The 26,315-nt window shown below is 36.3% G+C and overlaps 1 protein-coding gene across 2 annotated transcripts in view; it reads right to left on the bottom strand.

The window, feature by feature from the left end:
• Positions 1–20,230, bottom strand: part of LOC5570412 (cadherin-86C) — a 649,107-nt gene extending 628,877 nt beyond the window's left edge. Inside the window, exon 1 of one of the 2 annotated variants that reach the window (XR_002500161.1) lies at positions 18,786–20,230. The gene's annotated coding sequence lies outside the window, so the exon portion shown is untranslated. The remainder of the gene's footprint in view (positions 1–18,785) is intronic. The other variant, XM_021843135.1, reaches the window with a different exon arrangement.
• Positions 20,231–26,315: the final 6,085 nt, after the last annotated feature.

The following is a 26,315-nucleotide window of genomic DNA, read 5'->3' on the forward strand; positions in this document are numbered from 1 at the left end:
CCTTCTTTCGATAATAGACGGTGTTTTTGATTAACACTTCCAAAATTTAAATTATTATTGAATCGTTCAAAAATTTTGCCACAAATATTTTCTTTAAAAATGGTGTTGATCATTCGAGTTATGCTGTGAGAAGATTTTTTTTTGCGTTCAAGCCCTAAATATTTTAAACGAAAAATAATCTGCTTCTGTATATAGGCTGTTTTTGCAATATGCAGTATTAATAGATCTTTGAATTAAAACTTTCAATATTTGTTTTGCAAATATTGTTTTCCTTCTTTTACCAAGTAATTTTCATCAAGTGTTACGTCCCAACTGGGGCAGAGCTGGATCCACAGTGAAATGCTCTATGAGCGGTCCTTTTATTATCAACTGCGAACTTTGTTTGCTAATTTACTATTTTTCAATATGCGTATCGCAACAAGCTCAAACATACTCTATGTTTTGGGATGTGGAGAAAATTATTACTCCGAAAAGATCTTCCACCAGACCCGTCACGAGTTAAATTTAGTGACGCTTTCTAATGTTACTACAATTTTTGACATTCATAGGATGTTGAGAACACACAACAAAATTTACTATGGGCTCGGTGGTGTTGATCTCGGTCAAAGCTTCGAAAATGCCGATATTCATTCTAAGTCAATCATTATGCCAAACGACTTTATGCCAAACAGCTTTATGCCAAACGGGGAACGATCGTTTCAAACAATTGAACTGAGAAAACTCCTTGTTAAAGTAAACCATACAGGTGGCCAAGTAGAAATATGTCAAACCTCAGTCGGTTGGCAATCCTAGACCATCGCCAAGACGTTAATAGTTATAGTCTGAGACGAGACTCGCGAAGACGGTCTTCTTTTTCTGTGATTGCTGAGTTTTTTTTTCTTATTCCATTTTGTGTTTATACCAATTATGCGCAAGCCGTTCAAATTCTCACATGAACCTCTCACCAAAAAATGATTGAGTTTGCATCACATCGAATCATAAATAGCCGTTTGAGTGAAATTTCATGCCAGCAAACGTAGCAGACATTAGAAATAATTAATCTTCTGCTTAGATTAATCAACAACTTTGGAAAAACTGCTCCGATTACTGAGGCTTTCAATAACAATTTACTTTGAACACAATACTTTTCACTTTTTCAGCCATAAAAACGGTGGGCTGCATTTGACGTTTCGTGAGAGGGGAATCTGGGCTGCATATGACGTTGATATTTTTCCTCTTCGCGAGTCTCTCTCAGGTTATAGTTATTCCCAATACGGACCAAATATTTAACAAAAAACGCACTCTCAGTGTCGGAATCGATGAAAATCAGGCCAACAAGGTTCTTAACGAGAAACTGAGATCGTTCTCAGACAAATTTAATCAATAATTAAAACTTAAACAATCCGTTGATAAATAAGACAATGATATCGGAGAAAATTTTCTTGTCAGGTATTTCTAATACAGTACCGTTCTTCTTCTTCTTCTTTCTGGCGTTACGTCCCAACTGGGACAAAGCCTGCCTCTCAGATTAGTGTTCTTATGAGCACTTCCACAGTTATTAACTGAGAGCTTTCTTTGCCGATTGACCATTTTTGCATGTGTATATCGTGTGGCAGGTACGAAGATACTCTATGCCCTGGGAATCGAGAAAATTTCCTTTACGGCTATCTGGGCCTCCAATACAGTACCGTTATTGATTTCAAAAAACTTTAAGCTTGTTGATCAGTAATGAAAATGCGCAGATTACAACTCGCTATTGGAACGGAAAACCTTCATTCCATTACAAATTGTGATAGCCTACAGCTTGTGACATTCGCTACTGCGACTTTGCGAACATCAGTGGCGCGGGAAGTGGGTAGGACAGGTAGGACATGTACTACGCACAAAAAAGGCTAGGTAGGACAGTCAAAGGATTGTCCTACCCACGATTCAACAAAAACAAGATCAGCAGAAAACTTGAAAAATAAATTGAACTATTTATCATCTGTTCAATATACATACAAACATGATTAACGTACTTGTTCTTATGGAGAATGGAATACAAGATAAGAGTTTTCATGGTTTCTCATGCCTAGTGAAACGTGACATGGTTTGTGCATGACTCCCGAAAAACCCTGGTTCGTGTGAATAACGATTCTGAATACCTATAGTGAAAAGTTTGGGAAACTAACTGTAAGAATTGTTACAAATAACTTCTTTAATAGTTAAGAAAACTAATGGAGCAATCTTCTATGGGATTTCTGAATGTATCAATAGAATCAAAATATCAACGATCAGCCCTGTATATGTTCTGGGACAAATTTACGTTAGCATTGCTGGGAGTAATTCATGAGAAATTTTTAAAACATCCATAGAGAATGATCAGAAAATTCTTGACGAATCTTTGGAAGTAGCTAAGACCAGTCGCATCGTGTTATACAAAGCACAAGTGTGGTGGTGCTAGCGATTTCTGAACGTACGAATACTCTTGACATAATCTATCAAAGCATTGCTACAACCTCTTGACGATTTTTAGTCAACAAGTTCTTGGCTGATTCTGAATTACCATAGAAATTTCTCGAAGTATTTATTAGATAGTTCTTGAAAATTATATTTTTGGGTCTTTATTTTAAGGCAAGCCTCTTAAAATTCCCTACTTTAATGGAAGTTTACTAAAGTCTCTTTTTTACCAAAATGGTCTCTAATGTTTATTTTGTTATATGTTATCCTGATGCAAAAAAGCGTACAGGCTCCAGAGAAAGCTTCAGAGCCTATATTTCAAATCTTCAGAAATCAATAGTGATTTAATATAGAATACTTTCAGGGTCTCCTAGGGGGATCTCTTCTGAAAATCTTCTGGAGATTTCTCTGCCAATTCTTTAAGGATTTTTTCCAGCAATTTTTCAAAGCATGCTTAAAAGAATTTCTCCAGAACTTGCTCCAGGAAATCCATGAGAAATCCAAAGCTATTGTCTCCAGTCATTTCCTCAGGTATTATTTCGTTTTTTTTTTATTTCAAAACTATCCTAGAACTTCCTCCAGTAGTTTGTTCACTAATCCTCCAACCAAATTCTTCACTTGTTACTGTAGGAGATCTTCTTAAGATTTGCACAGAATTTCTCCCGAGGAAATACACAAAGGTTCCAGAGTTTTTAAAAAATGTTTAAAGGATTTCTCTCTGTTAATATGGATTCCTTGAAGAAATCTTCTATGTTTCCTCCCAGAGATCCACGAATTGAGGGGTTCTTCGAACAAATCTATTTTTTCCAAGAATTTATTTAGCATTTCATCCAAGTATTCTCCAGCATTCAATCCAAATATTACCCCTGCAGTTTCCAAATATTTCATAAAATGTTTTTCAAAACATTCCATTTCACGCCAGTTAATACTGTAGCAGTTTTCCCATTAATTCTTCCAATCATTCCTGCACATTTTCTATCGAGATTCTGTCCAATATTTTTCGAGAAGTTCCTTCAGAAAACCCTGCGAAATACTATCCCGAGATTCGATTGATTGTTTTTTCGATTATCTCAGCAAATTATCTATGAAATCTGAACTTCTTTGAAAGCCCAGGAGTCTTTGACAGTTCATCCTTAATTGCTTTTAACTTTTTAGAAACAAATTCTTAGCATTTCCCAGGAAAAATTCCTGGAAGCAATTCTAAAAATAAAACTTTCAAGGCTTACTTTAGAAAATCTCATAGTGGAGAAATTTCTGTAGGATTCTTAGAAGAAATATCTGAAGCAATTGCTGAAGGTAACTTCAGATAAATTTCTAGCTGGAATCTTATTTATATGCAGATATATAATTTCATATAAAATCCCTACTAGAACTTCTTGGAAGCATTTCCAAAGAAATTGTAAATTGAATTCTTAAAGATGTTCTGACCATGAATCTTGAAGGATTCTCCAGAGAAATCTATGGATAAAATCTTGGAGAAAATATGACTTTCCCGAAAAATATCTCAATTAATTTTTGGGAAAATTTTCACGCTTTTCGAAATAATCTTTGGAGAAATTCCATTTCTATGGTACTACTTGAGAAAATCAAGGCTGATTTTCAAAAGTACCCTAAGCAAAATTTTTGGAGAAATTCCTTAGGAATATTCGTTCGTAGAATTCGAACGTGGACGCGCCTCTGGCGAACATGGGTACGTTTGCGAAGTCGACGTAAGCGCCATTAACAATTTCAGCATTCCAAACGCATTATTCAGCGTATGATTGCAATTATTATGATTTAATATCGATAGAGCGCTTGTTATAACCCTCATGTAGATAGATGTATGGAAAAAATGTTAGAGCATTCGTTATCCGTCGGTAAAATGACGAAAATATGCTGGAAACTTCAGTGGCGCATACGTCACCCTTGCGAACATGGGCAGTGCAGGATGGCAATCATAAACATAGATGCAATAAAGAATATCCAAAAACAGATGTTCCAATTTTCCCCGCCCCTTTCCCAAACACTTCATTTCTCCGTATAGCCCACACTGAAATGAATTGTATCGTAAATCGAACGACATTTAATCAGTAAAATTTACTATGAGCAAATATTGTCAAAGTTACTATAAAATCAGTTATAATGAACTTCATTATGTTATTTTCAGAATGTACTCGGTATTTATGTATGGTAAATTCAAGAACACAATGCCTTCAAAAAGTCCACGCATATTTTGTTATTTTATGGGTCAATCCACTATATTCATTGTTGAATTTAGAATGTATTATGGTACAATTCTCAATTCTACAATAATTAGAATGTAAAATTGACGAACTTCGAAGTAGAAATTTCCATTCGTTTTTGTTTACGTTCCACCATTTTATCATTCATCTTCTTTTTTCTTTTTTCTGGTATTATGTCCCCACTGGGACAGAGCCTGCTTCTCAGCTTAGTGTTCTTATGAGCACTTCCACAGTTATTAACTGAGAGCTTACTATGCCAATGACCATTTTTGCATGCGTATATCGTGTGGCAGGTACGAAGATACTTTATGCCCAGGGAAGTCGAGAAAATTTCCAGCCCGAAAAGATCCTCGACCGGTGGGATTTGAACCCACGACCCTCAGCTTGGTCTTGCTGAATAGCTGCGCGTTTACCGCTACGGCTATCTGGGCCCCTTTATCATTCATCTGTATCTTTAATATTTACAAGTGGAAGTGAAGAAAAATTGTTATGTTTCCGTCTTAATAGCATATGAAATCACTATTATTTATGAGAATAATAAGCGCTGAGCTAAGAGCATAGAAGATTATATTGGGTAAGTCAACATTTCACATAAATTACTGTTTTCTTCATCTGTTTGCTGCTGTTTGCATCTCCAGGTCTCCCAGGATAACCTTCGTGAAGCACAGCGATTGTACGTAATATGGTTTTTAAGGCTCCAAGTTACCGGCGTCTTACAAGTGTAGCACCGATCCTAATACATAAAAATACCAGCTGACGAAACACCGTAAAATATGCGTATAATTATCGTTAGGTATGTGTAATATTTATCAATGTTTAATCCTGTTGTTAAGCATAAAATAAATAAAAATAATTTTCAATGACACAGTATTGAAGATTTTTTTTAAAGTGATTGAACGCCATGAACTATGCAGCAGTTTCATCAGCACAGTCCAAATAACAGAGTTTTCTTGTATATTTAACTAATGAATAGTAATATAGTATTCATTAGTGAAGCCAACAATCTCGACAAAATTCTGTCATAATAGTAAAAACTACAACACTTCTTCTATGGTAATCATGAAATCACTTCGGTTGAAAATCGTTGGTGCGAGTCTGTCAATTGTAACCCCTATTGTAGTAATTTTCACTACAAAGCTGTTTTCAGTGTATAGAATAAGGATTCGAACAAATCATCAACATAGGGAGAGATTACATTATGATTTACTATTTTCAGAGACTATCAGCCTATGGTTGGTTCTTTTCTAGAGGAGACATATTGCATCATCTCTTCTAGCATCAACAAACAAACATACACAACAACAAAGGGTGGATTTACAGTAGAAAGTGGGTAGTTTAATTTTTTTAGAAGCTTAATTCTTAATTGGCATTACGTCCTCACTGGGACAGAGCCTGCTTCTCAGCTTAGTGTTCTTATGAGCACTTCCACAGTTATTAACTGAGAGCTTTCTATGCCTAAGTTGCCATTTTCGCATTCGTACATCGTGTGGCAGGTACGATGATAGTCTATGCCCAGGGAAGTCAAGGAAATTTCCATTACGAAAAGATCCTGGACCGACCGGGAATCGAACCCAGACACCTTCAGCATGGCTTTGCTTTGTAGCCGCGGACTCTAACCACTCGGCTAAGGAAGGCCCCTATCATACAGTACACTATGTATTGGTCTAGAAATTGTTTCAGGAGTTCTTTTACCATCTTGTTTTGGAATTTCGTAGACATTTTCTAGACACAATCCCCAGCGGTTTTTTCAGATTCATGGTTTTGCGATTTATATTCAAAAAATGGACCAATGATTTTTAACTGCATTGTATTGGATTGTGACATTTACAAAAAAAGTTTTTCAGGGATGGTGCTTTCTTTATATTGAATTCTCACCATGCTAAAATAACAAACAACACAACCACAGACCATTTCAAGCAACTATGAAACCAGGTTTCGATTGAGCTTTCAAATATTTGATAAAAAAAAACTTGCCCCAGAAAGTTGTTTACCCATAAATACCTCAACAAGGACATCAGCTATTTCTCCAAAACAAACTGACACACTTCTTCGCCATCCAATCCATTCTCCCGTGTTCCGTTCTCAATTCCTCTATTCATATCCTAATAGCTTTTAATGACTACTATTCAGCACCTGTCGAAAAGCGTGCCCACACACAAACTCTCCATCTAAAATCTGACCGACATCAACAATCGGAGCCACCTCGACGAACACCGTGACCGGAAACGTCCAAGTTCAACTGCTACTTACACCCCACCCAGAAGTAATGGGGGAAGAAATGGCATTTTATCTATTGCCACTGTTGTCCGTTTTAATCGTTAGCCAGAAAACAGCCTAAAGAAACACAAACCTTGAACTGGAAAGAAATCCCTCACTCCCAAGCGAAATGGATGGATCGCTAGGCCAAGATAAGAATCATCGCACCCGCGAGAGTGTGATTCCAACTCGGCTGATGATTATTAAAAATTGCCCTCCAATACCGTTACTAGGCGCGAGGCGATGGTTTCGTCGCTGGTGGCTGCCCTGGATGAATCCATTAATCACAGAATACTCAACATTGAGGTGGCCAAATATTTCCACTTACTCTTGAAGTGCACATTTTAGCAGCTCTAATATCAATAACGGCGCCGGCCAAGTCCTTACATTCAGTTGGGATGGGGAAGGACTGTTAGTGTGTAATGATTGTTGCTTCTAGTGGTCGAGAATACCTCTGCATCTTCACAATCACCATGGGAAGAGTGTTGAAAAAGATCTGGTTGTCACCTTTGATCGATGATGCGATCCATGGATAAAGAGGAGTATAAGCACTTTTAGATATTTCAGAATTATTTACAAGGCAAGGGCTGTTTAGCTTTATAAAATGCTTTATTAAATCTATTTGGATTGAAGGCTCTTCTAATTAAGTCTTTTAAATTAACACCTACATTAAGAAAGCCAATTATTACTTGGGTTATTTGGGTGCAACTTAAGATTTCTACAGTTCGATCATTATGGGCCACCCTAATCTCAACACCTTTTCCGCCACCCAAAGTGGAGGTTCGTTCGAATTCGAGTTCGGCTATCATCATCGAGAATGTGTGAAGAAAGAGAATGACCGCGCGAGTGTGCGCGAAAAAACGATTTAATTTTAGGGTTTTTATCTAAATTGGTCTTATAATACAAATGATGGTGGCGAAGCGACCTGGATTACTTCTGGTCGAATCGACAGGATCTTGTAACACTTTTGGGCATTCCCGGCCGGTCGAAATGGCGGCGATGAGGTGAACTGCTTCTACGGGTGGGTTTTGACCTGACCTAAGTTTTAGTGCGGCTCGAGGCGGAAGTTCTTGACTTACTGACCCATATTTTGAGGTTGCATGTGGGCGATAGGATGTCTATTAAGGGGTTTTTTATAACTTTATAACGCTATTACTGTTCTATAGGGAATTCGAATGACTTGTTTTACTACAATTTCTACTGCCAACAGATGCCAATAAATGAAAAAAAAAACAATTTGAAACAAATTTTGATGCAATACAATTGTGTTGTAATCCACTGGTCAGGAAAGAAGCATCCATTAGCTGATGCCCTACTTGTTCGAAACCCAAGGACTGTGGTTATCAAAATCCATTTAAATTGTAGCCTGGCAATCTGCAATCATCAGATACCGTGACCAGTTTTGATCAGGTTCCCGCGGGGACAAAAGATGCGTGGAAAAGTGGAAAATTAGCAATAATGACGCATTGCACACTGCCTCATATAGTGCCTGAAAGCTATTTTAGAGGTGCATACTGGTGGAGATAAGCCATATCTGCTCACAAGGTCTTGAGGGGACCCCAATAATCACATTTATTATTGGCTAACCAAAAACACCGGAGACCGATTATCGGGGCGGTCAATTATTTTCAGCTTTATCCCAATCAAATATTACATCAGTGAATCAACATTCCTTTTATGATAGCCATCGCCGCCACTCTGCGTGTGTACGAAGTTGAAGCGTTCGACCAGTTCTTGCCATGATTTAAATTCGGCGCAATTTTGAGGGGAAACAGGCAGGGGATTCCGTAACGGTTGTTACAATTATGTCAATTTAGCTTCAGGTTCACTGACGTACGAATTTAATTGAATATATGATAAAATCAACAATAGCTCCAATAGATATAGTGATTGGCAAACATATCTGAAATATTTTGCGATACTGACAACGATTGAATAAATTGATCCAAGCAGACAAGAATTCCAAATTCCGAATTCTTTGAAGATTCAATTAGTATTAAATTCTACCGATCAGATAATCATACAAATGATTATTATTATTATTGCTTTCTGATAGCAATTGCCGCTTCCGATATGTGTCATTGTTTCACGTTGGTTTTTAGAACAGGTTTTCGTTAAACGGTTCTTATCTTGTTTATTGACATACTTACATCTCTACCAATACATTTAATCGTTCGACCAGTTCTAAGTACGATGTATATTTAATCTAATATTTTGTAATAGTGACTACGATTGATAGTAGTTACTGCTATGAGTGAAGTGTCTCATAATTGGATCCTGGCTAAAGGATTTTTGTAAATTTTCAAAACTTTCGCAGAAGCTTATTCCGGCATATAGAGAGGAAACAAAATATTATTATCTTGAAACGAAAAAGATCAAAAACTTGATATGCAGTTTGAAAGCGTGCACAATATTACATAAGGTTTCACTAATCCTATTGAAAATAAAGTCGCACTGGATTTTCAGAGCATTCTCAATCAAAATTTAAACCGTTTAATTGGACTGATTTGAAAGTGAGAACCATTTATTCAAAAAAAAAAAATACCGTAAAATGGGGTGTTAAGGACTCGTGGGGTTTTAAGGGATTGAACTTCTCCATCAAGTTTGACAAGTCATAAAAACGTCGAAAGTCGATATATCAGTCATCTGAAATGCTTGATTTGTTCGGAGGATTGTGAACTGCAGTATGTGATAGGGAATGTCTAATAAAATAAAGTATTGTGGAGTCTAGATATTGAAAACGATTCAAACATTGTTTGTTCAAATTTTATAGGCTAAAAACATTAAACTAAAAAACTATGAAAAAATATAAAGAAAAATATGTGAGTAACTTAGAAGATAAGTATATTTAATTGAGATCACAATGCACATTGGTTTTACTTTGATCGATATCAATACATGTGTATTCAATTTTAAATGACATACATACAGTTATTTCGATTGTTCTAGCAAATATCTCTTTTTTTGCTTTCTTTACCATATAAAATTCGGTTTATGGTGAATATATGTTTTAGCAATGATTTTTTATGAATACCTTGTATGAAGCACTATCAGAACATTCAATTTTGCGGCTCCCTCCCATTACCCCGAACGCCATTACCCCGAACGCCACTACCCCGAACGCCACTACCCCGAATGGGTCACTACCCCGAAAGCCATTACCCCGAATGGGTCATTACCCCGAACGCCACTACCCCGAATGAGCCATTACCCCGAATAGTATGAGATACAGTACAGTATCTTGTTTTGCGAGCAAAAATGCGTCTTTAATGAAGGCTGGTAATTAATGGCACGTAAAATTCGTCGCTAAAATGTTCATCATATATTTTCCCTTCTTTTATATGCCAGCTATTCTTTCGAAATATCTTGATGGCAACTATATTCTTCTCATTCTTTCTGAGACAGTGCCAGTTTATCAGCTCAGTGGGCACCTTCGCAATTCAAGGGTTCATTCACAAATTTCATTTCGCCAAAAATAGCCATTTTTAACACCTACCCACCCCCTCGTACTTTTTTTGTATGGAAATTCTACATATTGTGAATGGGCTGTAACATTTTGAGGACAACCACCCACAAATTTTTTTGCTCCCTGCAGCATTACGAAATTTGTGAATGGGCTTTAATAAAATAAGCCTTTTATTGACTGAAAGGTATTCGAATCCATAACCCTCAATATGGTGTTGCTTAACAGATGCGTAATCACCGGTATTTGGACTTGTTGGTGGTGTTCATATTTCAATTTTGTTTTTGAACAAATATTTTTCTTTCTTATGAATATAGGTTGTGTCATAGTATCACGTTGTTACAGTGATCATTCACGTCATAGCTGCAAACATTTCACCAGAAATTTGCCCTTCTTTTTTAAATAGGCTGTTCTTTCACGATTTTGTTGGATAAGCTAGTCACTAATATTTCCATATAGAACAGCTTTTTATAGAGGAATATATCTTGAAGGCATTCACTAAAGTGATTCCTGCTATAATTCTAATCGGAAATTTTCCCTTTCTTTTATCTTCTTGTATTAAAACAGACAGGTCTCTTATGGATTTACTCACCACTTTTCTGCCATCATCATTTCTTCATTATCTTGAATCAGAAAAATATTTTTTTTTTTTTTGTGGTTATCTCACAGTAATTCAAATTAATGATCCCACAAATCAACAAAAGTTCTTACTGTAGCGTCAATCAGAGGCCGCCGATTTTTCTAACATGTACAAGTGTACAAGTGCGATAGCGGAACGGTCGTCTATTACGTTGGTTTTTAGGCGGGTTCCATAGAACAACACTTGCAGCGACTATCTCTGGGTGAACTTCCATTACCATCGTTTACGAAACAAAATCTTTAAGAAGATCTTAATCTAAATGCCCGACACCTATAAAAATGAGTAGAGGAAGTGGCTACCGACGTCCAATAAGAGACTTTACTACATCCTAATTTTGTGCATATTATAGCTATCCTTCTCATAATAAATTCACCCTTCTTTTCAAAATAGGCTGTTCTTCAGAGCATTTCTATGTGGCTGTGTGAATCTTCCCAAAATTAGAGGACAAAACATAGTGTGTAAAGATTATTTGCTGAACAACTAAGCTGCTTTTTTATCTTCTAATATTTGAAAAATATATTTTTGACTTAAACTCGTGAAATACTCAAAAGGAATCGTACAATTATCTTCCCACTCTCTAGTGGCGTTCGGGGTAATGACCCATTCGGGGTAATGGCTTTCGGGGTAATGGCGTTCGGGGTAGTGGCATTCGGGGTAGTGGCGTTCGGGGTAGTGTCATAGAATCCAATTTTGCACATTTTTGCTGAAGGCACCAAAGAGCTATCTCGAATATTTTTCAAGTTATAGACAATTTTCGGTTAAAAACATATTATTTTCAAAATTTTGTCAATCTTTTCAAACAAAAAACGTCTTCACAGTTTTTTCACCACATACAGAGAAAGAGATAATCTTTCTAATGCCGACAAAAGATTGAAAATCCGTTTGCGCCTTTCGGGGATATCAGCATTTGAAAACAACCATTTTTTTGAAGAAAATTTCTGATAACTCTGTAACCATAAGAGATAGAACAGTAGTTTCTTAGGCAAAAAGTTGCGCAATCAAAAGATCTAAAAGTGCTCGGAACAAAGTTTTTGCGAGAAATTATCGTATAAAAAGTTATCAAGAAAAAACTGATTTTTCAGTACCACCCTAACTTTTTTGTTAAAAAAAATCATAACTCGCGAACCATAAGAGATAGAAATTTGGGTTCTTCGGCAAAGTTGCTCCAAATCGGTTGTTCTAAAACATTGTAGAACATTGTGTAGTCCTAAATGCGTCAGCAAAAAAGTTTATGTGCTGACCTCGTAAACCGTGTGGGCCACCCTAATTTCACATCTCTGAAAAAGATGTCTGAAAAATATGGAGAATCTTTGCCGAAGACACCATATATCTAAAATTGACGGTTTAGGCGCAATCATTTTTGTCTTCCTAGATATGGCTTTGGGACCAATGTGCAATGTAGGCAACAAATTTAGAAAATTTTATCTAGATTTCGACTTTTAATATTTTTTATGGAAAAAGTCTGTTTTTGAAAATACATTAGGTGTTAAGGAATTATCTTTTCTTCTTTTTCCAAGTTACTAAACTCATTCGATTTATGCTGTAATACATTTCAATATACTTTTGCCATACTCCGTGAGGTAGAACTGCATTGTAAAATTTAGGGACCCTATTTTGTTTGTTACTGAATATCTCCAAAAATATCTAATCTCAAAAATAGGTTAAAAGGGTTGGAAAATCTTGTTAACTACGTATTAAATTAAATATAGGATTTTTTTAGATATTATTTCTAAAACTTGTTCGAACTTACTGGTAAAACTTTTGATAAGCTAGAATGATTCTTTTACTTGAAAATGCAAAATGGTTTGCAGCCATTGTTTCTTTCAGTGGTAATCCTATGAAGCGGTAAACAAAAATAATATTTTGTCATTTCTCAGAGTCAATAGATTAAAAGTTGCGCGAAGAGTTAAAACAAATCTATCGAGCTTTCAAACCGTCCAGCTATCAAACAGATCAGCAAAACAAATAGGGGCTTCTTTCAAAGACGAAGGAGAACAATAATTCAAAGAAGCCTCTTCGCGTAACTCTCTGTACATAGACTCTGTCATTTCTGAGCTCTTTTTGAGAAACTTCGCGGCCTCGTCGGGCACTCAACGTATTATATAGTGAGCGTTAGATTTCCGCTCCATAAACTGGAACACTTTTCTTCTTCGGTATTTTTCGACCATGCCACTGGGTGTTGCATGCAAATACTTTGTTTAGTGTAGTGTTATATTTTCAGGACAAATTGACCATCTTCCCTATTAAAACTAAAAGCTTGTTTAAATTATCCTTATACTAAAGATTATTTAAGAAGTTGCTTTGCATAGCTTACAGGATTCGTAAACTGCAAATATTTAGGTTATGATCCTGTTGCATATAAGTATAAAAATCATTTCAAGACTATTTTATGATGTTTTGATAGTTCCCAAATAGGATTAATAACTATGAAAATTTTAGCAATTAAAATGAAACAGTTTGCGTTTGTAGGAGTTCCAAGTTTAATAATATTGATGTATTATCTGATTAGGGTTGAACATAAATTATGAAATTGAATGAAAGCGCCAAAGTTATTGACCAAAAAGATTATGTTTTGCTGCTTGAAAAATATGGTTATATTTACGAAACTCAAATTCCTTAACACCCCATTTTGCATTTCCTTCAAAAACACACATTTTCATTATTATCTCAGAAATCTGTCATGGGATCCTTATAATTGTATTTGGCTTTTGATATACACGACGAGAGAATGGTAGGGCTGTACTTTGTTCAATTATTGACATACTAGAAGTTGCTTTAAATTCGAGTTGAATTTTTTTTTCATCCCTTTTTTCATCGGTATTTACATTCTCATAAAAAAAAACTCCCAGAAAGTAGACATTTGGCTGATAAAATTAACATTTCTTCTGTCATATTTTCCTGACAAATGGAAAAATGCCAGGGTTGGAACAATTTTAATACCGGACAAAGGTCGTCCTGCTATCCTGCAATATGCTTGCTGAACTCTATCTATAAACTTGTTTATTTGGAATTTTTTAAGTTTTTCAAACCTCCTCCTCCATAGTAAGCTTTTTGTAAGAAATTATAAAAATAATTTGCATGACGCATAAGAAATCTCATTAGGCAACGGACAACACGAAACACCCATTAGTTCAGGGATGGACTTTCCGTTTGACAAAAAAATTCCACCGATTGGAACGGAACTGGCGTTCGGGGAACCGACATTCGGGGAAACGATATTCAGGGAAAAGTAGCACAATCGCTCAAACCATACCATGCCAGCTACAACTTGTATCTACAAGTACTTCCGGTATATCTTAGAACCGATTCCGGGACCTTAGAAAAGAACATCAATCCTAGGGGCAAGCCAAGCAGTGCGTATAGGAGTGCATGAGGCCGCTTGCGGATGAATTCTTGTAATCAAAGCGACGCATTCCAATGTTTTTGTCGACAGTTAACTCTGATATGTAATTTAAATTCAACCATGTTTTTCAATGTTATCCGTGAGACCCTTCTCCATTTCATTCCATCTGACGACATATGGGTACCCATAGGATCCCAAGTGGACTCTATAGATCTTGACTACAGACGTGGAGGACTATTCAACTGTTTTTATTTTGTATTTAGAGTGAATGTAATAATAGCTCAAAATTGGATGTATGAATTGTAATATGATAGATATTTTATCTTATACAGTCAACTCTCAATAACTCGATATTGAAGAGACCATCACGTTAGGGATCGAGTTATAGAACACAAAAGTAGTGCAAACTGAGACTTAAGGGACCATCGAGTTAACCATGAGAACCAACTTTTACTATGGTTCTCTACCTCAATATCGACTAAGAGAAAGTTGACTGTATTATCAAAATTGAAATTGAAGTTTTATTTGCACTATGTTGTAGTAACTGAGCAGTAGCAGTAGAGTTGTTGGGCAAGGAAAAGTGCAGTTACAGCATTTCTTGGACTCTTATAATCTGACGTCATGTCAGAAAACCGTCTCAGTCTTCTCATCAGAAGCTGTAGCAGAATCAGTAGGAGCAAAATGTTTGTTCATCTTTATAACCTACTCGTGACTCTGCTTGTGACAGGTTGTTTACTTTGCATGCCACACATGTTATGGCACATTTATTAAAGAAAACATAATTGATTTCGTCAAATATTCAATATATTAGAAACATTAAACGTGATATTAGCAGTATCTTGCCCCTAGCGTAAATCCGATTTTTAGATACACCAATCTTTAAAAATAATCGCTGGGACAAAACGATGCGTGGTCAATAATTCATTGAAACATAGAGTCGATTACAAGTCCTACTAAGATGCTCTGGACTTATTAGTAGACCCTGAAAGAAGAAAACAATCCGATGAGTGCAACGTAATTGACCCAATATTGCAATGAATCGTTTCATACTCTCAGCGAAAAATCTTGAAGATTGATGTGTCGCACGATATTATTGCAATTATCGGATTGATGTCCTATTCCAAGGTCCCTGAATCGGCTGTAGAATATCCCGGAAGTACTGGTAAATGATCATGAGTGCAAAAAATACACAATAAACATCATATTATACTGCCGGTGAAAAATCTGGAACATTGGTGAGTCGCATGATATGGTTTGGATCGAAACTTGAACCATGTTGTGATGCTGTTGAAAAATTTAATTGAAATTGGCTGAAAATTATGAAAATTAGAGCCAAAATATTACCAAAACTTGGTTGTAAAAATAGGTCAGGGACGCAAAAGTTAAATGTTGATTTTTATGTATCCACTTGGGCTGAGCACTATGAGGATTTATCGGTATCGGCGATATCATATTGAATCAATATCGGTATCGGCGATATAACGCATTTGACATTATCGATATCGAGCCGATATTCGATAATCTTCAAAACAGATGTTTAAAAGTAAAACCGACAGTATCAGCTTCGTTTGACATCAACAATTGCATTATGGAGTCCATTACTTGAATTCCATAGCGATACTTTGCCATATTCAATGGATTTATGAAAAGTATTGAACAATTTTCAATTATTTAGTATAAACAAAATATGTTGTTCTGATTTATCGGAATTGTTATCGGATCGATAATAGCTTTATCAATATCTGAAAATTTCGGGCCGACAGATATCGGATAGCATATCGATAAAATTAAAGTTTTTCAATTTTTCGAACAAGCCTTATTGACAAACACTGTCGAATGCATCTTCTGTGTCTAGGAGAGCATTACCAGTAGAATATCATTCAGATTTGTTGGGACGGATCAAATTTGTTACACGTAAAAAATTATGAATGTTCGAATGTCCATGTCGGAAGCCAAACTCTTCATTGGCAAAAATTGAATTCTCGTTGATGTGGACCATCATTCTGTTCAAAATGACCATTTCAAAAAGTTTACTGATGAAGGAAAGCAAGTTGATTGGACGATAGCTAGAAGCTTCTGCAGGATTAATGTCCGGTTTTAGGATTGGTTTAGCCTTGGCGTTCTTCCACTTGTCAGGAAAATATGGCAACTGAAAGCGTTTGTTAAATATATTAACCAAAAGTAATAAGCTGCTTTGTTTCTCCCTCTTTTTCTAATGTATGGTCAGATTCTTTTAAACTGAGAATATTCTATAACAATCATAATAACTGGACTGAGACTCAAACCCAAAACCTGCAGAATGATGAACGTTTACCGCTGAGGCTATTTGGGCCCCTTGTAAGGAAAATACCGATCAAATATTTTGGGTAATTTGTGACCCTAGCTCCAAAATCAGCCAAGGATTTATAGCATCAGCAAAAACAACGATTAAGTATCGGCCTATAATGACGAGACAGAATCCAGCCTCAAGCGATTAAACCCATCGTTAAGCATCCACAAAGCACCAATTTCCTCGATCGTGTCCCAACGCGCCGGCAGATCAAATCTACCTACAGTGGCTCAATTTCATATTCGTACAGGATACTGATTCCACATCAAGTTAGTAAAAAACTATTAAATGAAGTATTGAGCTACAAATACTTTATCCACATTGAAGGTAATAGGTGTCATCTATTGTTTGCCAATCACAAAATGTTTCCATTTACATTCATCTTTGGATTAATAGAAAAGTATTTAATTGATGTCTAAAATTCACCCAATTCCATATTCGTACACCTACCAAAATTCAAACGCACAACGTTCAAAACTAAATTTAGAAGCTCTATTTGATTACTGAAGTGCTTTATTATGATGTTCAGATGGAGTGATATACATTTGGACAATTTATTAGTGGACATATATAAAATTTAGGTAAAATTATGAGAAATGCCAGTTTTCCAATGATTTTTGCTATAAAATCCAATAATTCGAACAATTACGTTTATTTTTGTCATTGGATCCAATCTATAGATTATACTCGTAAGCTCTGATAGAAATTTAGTTGAAATATATACACTTTACAGAAATCATAAACAGTTTTTATCCCTTTTGAGTTCAGAAAATTGTTGTGCCATAAGTTCAAAACTCTTCTAAAATGATATTTTTGATCAATGTAAACCAAATTTTCATTCTAAACAACAGGTAAATGTTAATTTCGAATTTGTCTGTAAAAATAATTTGAACTACGAACTTCGTTTTACAATAAAGTACCCTAAACTACGCTGTACATACCTCCACATAATTGATGTCATCGTAATATTCAATTATCTTTGAAATAATATTTAAATTATATTCAAAATAGCTCCCTATTTTGCAATTTATTGATTTTATAAGAAAAATACAAAATAACTTGAATGAGCAGAAAGCATTGATACACTATTTAATAGAATATATCCTGTTGTTTTCATCATTTTAAAAACACGTTTGTGTTGCGGTTATGGCAATAATATTTATTCTATAAATCTCTATAATCATGTTTGGTAGTAAAATGTAAATTAAAAATGATAATTACGCAATGTTTTGATAGGAACATTAACTATGGATTATGTATATACATTTAGGAGCCAAACATAAAGAAATTGACTAAAATTTTTGGTTTTGGATTTGTTATAAATATTATATTACCTAAGATTCAAAAGTATAAGTTGTCGATATCCACTCTTAGCTTCTCTAAAACTGATTATAATTTTTTGAAACTTGTGCAATATTCGCAATTATCATTCTTAAGGAAGTGATTATGAAAAAAAATGCAATTTATTGTTCGACTTACCGAATATTTTAGCAAAAAACATGGGAAAACTGGTATTTTTCTTAAATTTACTTAAGTTTCAAATATATCCGTTTATAAATTTTCCAAATGTATTCTACTGCATCTGAACAACACAACGAAGAGCTTAAGTAGTCATCTAGTTCATTAAAAATTAGTTTTGAATGCTGTATATTTCTTTTTTGTTAGGTGTACGAATATGGAATTGGGTCAATTATAGACACAATCTCAATACTTTTCCATTATTCCAAAGATTTAAGCAAATGAATACAGTTTGTCATTTCCAAACAATAGATGACACCTATAACCTTCATTATTGATAAAGTATATCGAAGTCCATGCACCATTTAATAGTTTTATACCAACTTGACATGAAAACAGTGCCCCGTACGAAAATGAAATTGAGCCACTGTAATTCCTCTATTAAGAACCTCGCATAATCAAAGGGAGATCGATCGTGTTCTGCCAACACCTCGAACAACAAAGGCGGCTGCGTCAGAAGCGAACCTAATAAAAGGTTTCCAATAAATCTTCTTAACTTCTTAGGCACACGGGGGCCTAGGCGGAAATCGCCGGATCGCACTTCTATCTCACCTAAACCGTCAATAAAATAGCATAAGAATCTAATTAAAACTCACCTCTTTGAGAAGTCCCTTTCGATTCTGATTCTGCTTCGCTATGATTCTCGTACGAGACACAGTCTCCGCTCGTCTAATCAGTTCAGCTTCGAACACAAGCGAATTCTTCGAATCACCATCTCCAAACAGCACAAAAAAGCACGACCGTTTTAAGACAAAATCCACATGGCTCTTTCGATTCGATGGCAGGGGGAACGAGCGGGTTTCGCCAAAATCACGTTTTTTTATATCGTATTCTTCGATGTCGCGTTCACTTCACATTGGATTCTTGCTTCAGGGACCTCCACAGCGACCTGCCGCAATTTAGAACTGACACCTTTACCTTGATGGGGGCCACCACCACCAGCGAGGTCTCTAATCTCTTCGTTTCAATCAGACTTTTCGATTTTTCACGCCATCAAAAACCAACATTCTTGCAGGTATAACAAGCGAAGCGACTTCGTGCAGCACTAGGTTAGTAATTCTAAGCTCCCTTTTGGACACGGAAGGAATAGGACACTGGGATTTTCCCGGTACCATCAACAGATATATCTATAGAAAGGCGTTGATGTTAATGGTCTTTTGGCACACAATCACTGAACGTATTGACAGCTAAACCTGCTGACACCATCCATCCACCCATATGGCACCGAGCACGCTAATCGTTGATGAACTCTTCCTTGTGCGATTTCATCGAAGGCACACCATCACCATTTCCCGATTCCCTAAGAGTGTAAATCTTTCCCCCTCTCTTCCTAGATGTCTCCGCAGACGTCCAACTCGAGTAAGATTATCCACCCTCTCCGAAGACTCGTAAACTGGATCGCGTCACGCACGATTCATCAATTCCAGAACACAATTCGATTTTTACACGCGCGCACTATACCCCATAGAATGGCACTCTCTGCGTGTCGTCGACGTCTCCGTTCAGTTTCGTAATCTAAGGACGAAGGCTTGTTTGCTCTGCGTTAACCCCCCGAGAATGCGTGGGTGCCAGACTACAAATATTTTTCAATCACCTCCACTGCAGCCTTCAGACACACTTCGGGCAGTATTTTTCCTCTTCGTGTTATAAATTTGTTAGATTCTTTTGGCACTGATTCTAAATTCTTTTGGTATCACTTTCACAACACTAGCATTCTTCCCAGCGAAAATATTCTTATCACGCACAGGTTCTATTTGTAGACAAATAAAAGCACTCAATCCAGTTCTACACCCCGTCGCGAGTTACGGCAATCGAAAATAGTTACACCCGCGCGAATGACAAAAAAGACGCAAACCGATAATAACACGTCCGACCAGTTTGCCGGCGCAACAGCGAATGGAACGCGCGCCGCAGCACAAACTTCTCGCTCAAGAACTGCTTCGCGGACAAACGGTGATGACGACGGCGACGATCAACAAGAGCAAGATCAAAAGTTGCATGACCAAAAGCGCTGCGCTGCATGCATGCAGATCAATAAGCCAAGCGAGCTAACAGCAGCAGTATCAACAGTCGAAAGTCGAGAAAATGCGCTGAAAGGCGAAAACGAAAACAGAACGTGATCGCGCGAGGATCGCGGCGTCGCGATCAGGGAGAGAGAGAGAGCGACGCCCGCTTCTTTTGTCTAACGAGAGCGGAGCGACAGCGAGAGATGAAAAGTTGAAAACACCCACAAAGGAAAGCTTTTCGTCGGTCGACGCCTGATGGATCGATCGATCGATCCGCGAATGCAAAAAGGGTTGAAACGTTGACATTGCGATGCTGAAAAGCGGAGATCATGAGAGAGATGCTGGAGCTTTCGCGTGAGAGAGAGCTTTTATGCTGCGGAGTGTAACCGCGTTGAGTCCCATTGTTGTGCTTCGTATCGAGAGGATGGAGATCGCGCGCGCGCGCGCCTCTCACAGACAATGTGCGGTGTGGTGTTAATCATGTTTGTTTACCCATTCGAAGAGATCGATTTCGTTTTGTGTCTTTAAAAATTATGAATCGAGGTGTCGAAATTAATTGATTTCGATTAGGTAGAACGAGCTGAATGGAGGGAGACGATGGTCGAGAACGGTGGTAATAAATGATCGTGGTGTTGTGTTTAACTCAAATTGATGTGAGAATGTAGAATGTTTGAATGATGATCAGGTCCGATTTATAAATGTGGTTTACGTTCATCAATCAAGCAATGTTGTACAGGTAGCTAAGCGATATACCTATTTTTATCTTGCAAATCTCGGCGTAAGATTGCAAGATGTATGCAGATATATTAATATAACTAATTTTATAAATTGAGAAACTTCAAAGAACTTTTGAAGAAAAATTACAGTCAACACATTTATTTCAAATCTTGTTTCTTGTGTCTGAAGAGTCTTCGACATCTCACGGATTGAAATTTTATGGTAAGGGAAGGTAGGGGATTCTTGAACGAGGATTGATATCAGAGGGTAACTTCATAACCATCTATTGATTGTATCCATAATCATCGATAGATTGTTTATATTTTAAGGCTAAGTAGCCCGTCATTTGTTTTGGCAGACATGTTGGTTCTGCTGCTCGCAATTTCAAAGTGATTAAACTCAGTCAATATAAGTAATATTTATTCAGGAAAGTATTACTACTTGCGCTTACTTGCAGAAAGTATGTTGATACTTTTTCAGCTGTGTCAGTGTAAAACCAAGTGATTTGTTTAATTCTCAATCATGAGACAAATAAGCTACAATCATCGATGCCAAATACAAATTTCAATGACGGCCTACTTCGCCTTAAGGTTCGTCATTCGTTTGAGCAGATGGCTTTGCAGAACGCAATTTCAAATTGATGAAATTTGATGCGCTTGCATCCAGAAAGTATGCCAATACAGTATGGCCCATAAAAAAATGCGAAAATGCTTATATCATGTTTTATGGTTGTTTTTACATAGAAAATGTGAATGGAACATAAATATTATTCATTACTTGTATTGTTTAATCTATTTAGACTCATTTTTTCGCTTTGGATATGATTTTTATCTGTTACTTTCACCTTACCAGAGAGGAATTGGAAGCCTACCTTCAAATTTTATCATGCGGACGTCGAGTTCAATATCTATGTGATGAAAGCTTCTAAAAATCAACGATGGCGTGGGATTCTTCACAGGCCTTGTCTCCAGCAAACGCCCATATCAAATGACAGAATTGGTTCATACCTGGGTAATTGGACACTTAAACATATTTTCGAAAAAAAACGGCTCATTTTGCAGAGCTTTGATTGAACCTTCATATAAGTGTGATAAACGGCTCCGTTTTGCTTAAAACCTATGAGCTAGTATTGATATTAGTTGTATCTAACCGATGGAACAAATTTCATCCTCAAAAATCTGTTATAGGCCTCTGTATTTATTTTTTATTCAACCTTAACAAAAAATAAAGGCATATCAAACCTATAAGACGCAAATGCCCTCAAAACTATCACCCTGACAAAATATTTGATTGTGATCATGAAAAACACGTTCTCTAAGAACTCCTTAATCCTCTGATACCAAACAAACTAAAATTTTCAACAATAAAGTGTGATTTTTGATGGTGGAAAGCTTATAACCAGAGTATACGACAATCAGACGCTGTTTCTAGCTTTGGGCGGACAAAACCTTTGAACTTATTTGCTTTATAACATTATCTAGAACAGTAATAAAAATATGACAAAAATTGTCCTGGATAGCGAAGTTGTGTCAGAATATACTACATTAATCAGAAATTACATTCAATATCAAAAACAATGAAAATAACGCTTGTGGATGCTATGATCACGTTCAAACAATTTTCGCATTTTTTTATGGGCCATACTGTAGAGTCATCAAATGATAAACACTTTCGATCAACTTACTAAAATCTGTGACACTATTCTAGAAAATTCGAAAAAATACCAAGTTGTTTTGCCACATTGGCAGTTATAACCGCATAACAGTCACATTGAGATTATACATGAGCCTAGTAATGCAGTAGCAATGAAATTTCTATCAGAATTATTTTCTGTCTACCCAATTTGCGATATGCGCTGTACAGAATTTCAGCCTCAAGCAAGCACTTTTGGGCTCTTAGTAATTTTTAAAAAATTTAGCTTCTTCCCATACTGCCATAAAATGCACACTTGGTATTCTATTTTCTCAATGCCAACTTTTGTCGAATGTTACAATTATGCAGTTATGGGCAGTATAAGTACCGTTTAATTCCACTAGAGCTTGAATTCTTTAACAGACAAGCGTATTTCGACCTCATTTTTAAGGACGTCTTCAGTGTATACAAGTACACACGGTTTGGCATGGGCGTAGCGAGAGGTATCAGGGCGGGGCCGGGGCTGGGCTGAACGAAAAAAGAATATAAATTTACAGCTTTGCTATGAAGGATACAATTTTGTTCTAAATATTCTAAGATTGCAGCATTTATATACATATAAAATTGCGTTTTTCAAGAATTCTGAGATTCATTGACATCGAAATCAAAATAAGTATATTCTAGAAGATTGTACAAGAAACCATAGAAATGATTTCGGTAAAAATCCACAACTGATCTTGCAAGTAATCTGCAAAACATATTATTATGAAATCTCCAGTATCATCAAAAATTCTGCCAAGATTGTTATCAACAGAGCAATAATTAACTCAAAATAAATCTATTCCGGAAGGATGAGGGATGGATTTATCAAGAAATCTTTGAAGAGATTTCTATAAGTATTCTTTGAAATGTTTTTTTTTGTATTTTAATACAAGGTTTTCCAATTATTATTTTTTTCAAGAATTATTGATTTCGTTTTAGATTTTCTAGGGAAAAATAAAAAGCCTTCAATAATTTCTAAGATATATTTTCTTAAAACACAAGATAGTTTTTTCATAAAGCAATCAAATTTTTCAACAACTCTTCCCAATATTCATCTTGCAATTCCACCAATGATATTCCTATTTTTTTTTCAAGTGTTCCCTGTCGAACTCATCCCAGAAATTGCAACCGGAAACAATTTTAAAGGTCACAATATAAATATCCAAAGATATTTTGCAAATTGCTCCCTACCCTGTATTTTTTTTTTTTTTGAGTTTCTATCTTGAACAACTCGATGAACCAACAGTCTTTCAATTAGGTCTGCCTTGAACAATTTATCCAGAACATTGTGATGAAACGAAACCTGTGATTCATCAAAAAATCGTCCAGATATAAGCTTGAGAAATCTCCAAAGAAGTCTTCTAGAGAATTTTCCAGAAAGTTTTCTTGCCGATTTCACTAAACATTTTTTCAAGAAAATGATTCTTCTATAAACTAAGGACAGACAGCTCTAATTTAAGGAGGCTAATAATAATCTAAAAACACTTTATCTGGAGGTAACTAATATTTTTTCAAAGAAGTTTTCAATAGATCCTAACGACATTCCGGAAACAGTTTTATAAATTCTAAGAGCAATCCGTTCAAAAATGTGTGGAGTACTTTATAGGAATATTTGAACTATTTTCCAGGATTTTTCTCGAAAAATATTAGTTATCACTGCGACATTTGCACCCATTTAGACTGCACATTACGATTATCACAGTCGAATCTCGTACACGATTTCGCTGTTGGTCAAGCATATTAAACAAGGTAGGTTATCTAAGATTTTCATAGATAATGAATTTTACAGCACCTCCATTTTCAAAACACCTTGCCTCGTCTGCGCATCTGTCAACAACTCGTTCAAGTTTAAACATAAACAATTTTTGCTCGTAAATGTTTCGCAAATTCTTTCAATTAAGTACGAAATGGTATTCACAGATCAATATCAAAGTTAATTGGTAAGATAAACCTATTGAATCATTAAACGCAGGATTTGATCGTTGAACATTGTTTGCAGACCGCCGAAAATGCAAGATCCAATCGAGTAGAATGACTTTACGGAATCCGACGAGGAGGTCCAGGGATACATTGAGGAACGATTGTTTGATGCTGATGAGAAGGAAATTGATATGGATTTGGGACAAGAAGGAGGTGATCCTGACGAATCCGTAGCGTCCAGTAAGAATGGTGAATCGTCTCTGTTTATAGTGAGCCTGATTGTTTTGCTTCGTGATTTCAAAGGACAAACTTCAGCCGGCGAACTGGACTCTTGGATTGTTTGTGCGAATAGTGTCGAACAATTTCTGTTTGGGTACAAGCACCTCGTTCGTCACATCATAACGGTTTGTGATAAAGACGGCAATATTACCTACCTTGTACATAAAAATAGGGGTGGTGCCGCGACAACAGAATACGCTCAAGAACTGGCAAACGATCTTCGTCGTAGACATGGACATATTTGGAATGGTCACGATATTGCATGGAGTATCTGAGCGAACAGCATAGGGGCGATCCATTAATTACCTAAGACAATTTTGGCGGTTTTTAGACCCCCCTCCCCCCATAGTAAGATTTTTTGTATGAAAATTAAAAATAATTTGTATGGCGCGTAAGAAATCTCCAAACCCCCCTCCCCCCATAAACCCTTACCTAATTAATAGACGACCCCATACTTGCTTCACCAGCTCATCAGCATGAAGCATTAAAGGAAGAATCTACACCTCCGGCTAGCTGTGTGAAACTATTATCATTGCGAGAGAGTGAGCAGATTCGACGAATACGACGCGAATACCGCATATTATTATGAAAATTTATTGGCTTTTTTCGGTGGTTTGGCGTATGTAACAGTTCTATCGATCGTTGGCATATTTTCACCGAACAATATAGTTAACAGGTCGAGGCGACAAATTTTTGCCTGTCTAGTGTTACAAGTGACCAACACTACAACATCTAGCCGTTCAAGACCAGGACGTTAGGCAACGATTTGTCGTTTCGATTGTGTTGTTCACACATATGGCCCTCTGATAAAACAAATTTTCAACTTCTATTAATTTCTCTCGTCGCTCGCTTGCGATTCTATCCATCTTGTCACTTCATTACTTTCGTTACTCCCTTCACTCTGAGTATAGGTATTGTATTCACCGAAAAAAGCCAATAAATTTTCATAATAATAAAGTCATGCGGTGATTAAATCTTATAAATGTAGAATACCGCATAGTGCATAACGTCAATGATGGCTACCATGCGGAAGTGAAGAAAGTCGTGGACGCATGATTACGGCATTGGAGAGGCACATCGAGAACCTTGTTCTGAAAAGTCAAAATATTTCATCAGTTCTGCTGAATCAGCTTTAGATGCTCGTGACAACGAGTTTTCAGCATCAATTGCGTCGCGAGTGCAAGATGCCGAATATGTGGACCACATGTGAATTAGCAATGGGACACCGAATCAAATTTGTGTGATGGATTTGTAGTGCAATATCCGAATTTATATTATCGAAATAAAAAAAGGTTTAAAACATGTTTTGCGCTTTATTATTCATCTTTTTTTTTCTTATTCAATGTAACTTCGCTTCTTACAGTTTTCATCAAATTCAGTGTCCAATAGGCTAGCTTGATCGTTGCATAATGGATCACACTTACCACCCTGAACGTACACTCAGAAATAAAAATAGTCACACTATTTTATCACACTAAAGTTTATGCATTAATGACTATTTTCTATCTACCTCTCTTTCATTCTGCTGTG

The sequence above is a fragment of the Aedes aegypti genome, chromosome 1 (assembly GCF_002204515.2).
Source record: "Aedes aegypti strain LVP_AGWG chromosome 1, AaegL5.0 Primary Assembly, whole genome shotgun sequence".
NCBI lineage: Eukaryota > Metazoa > Arthropoda > Insecta > Diptera > Culicidae > Aedes > Aedes aegypti.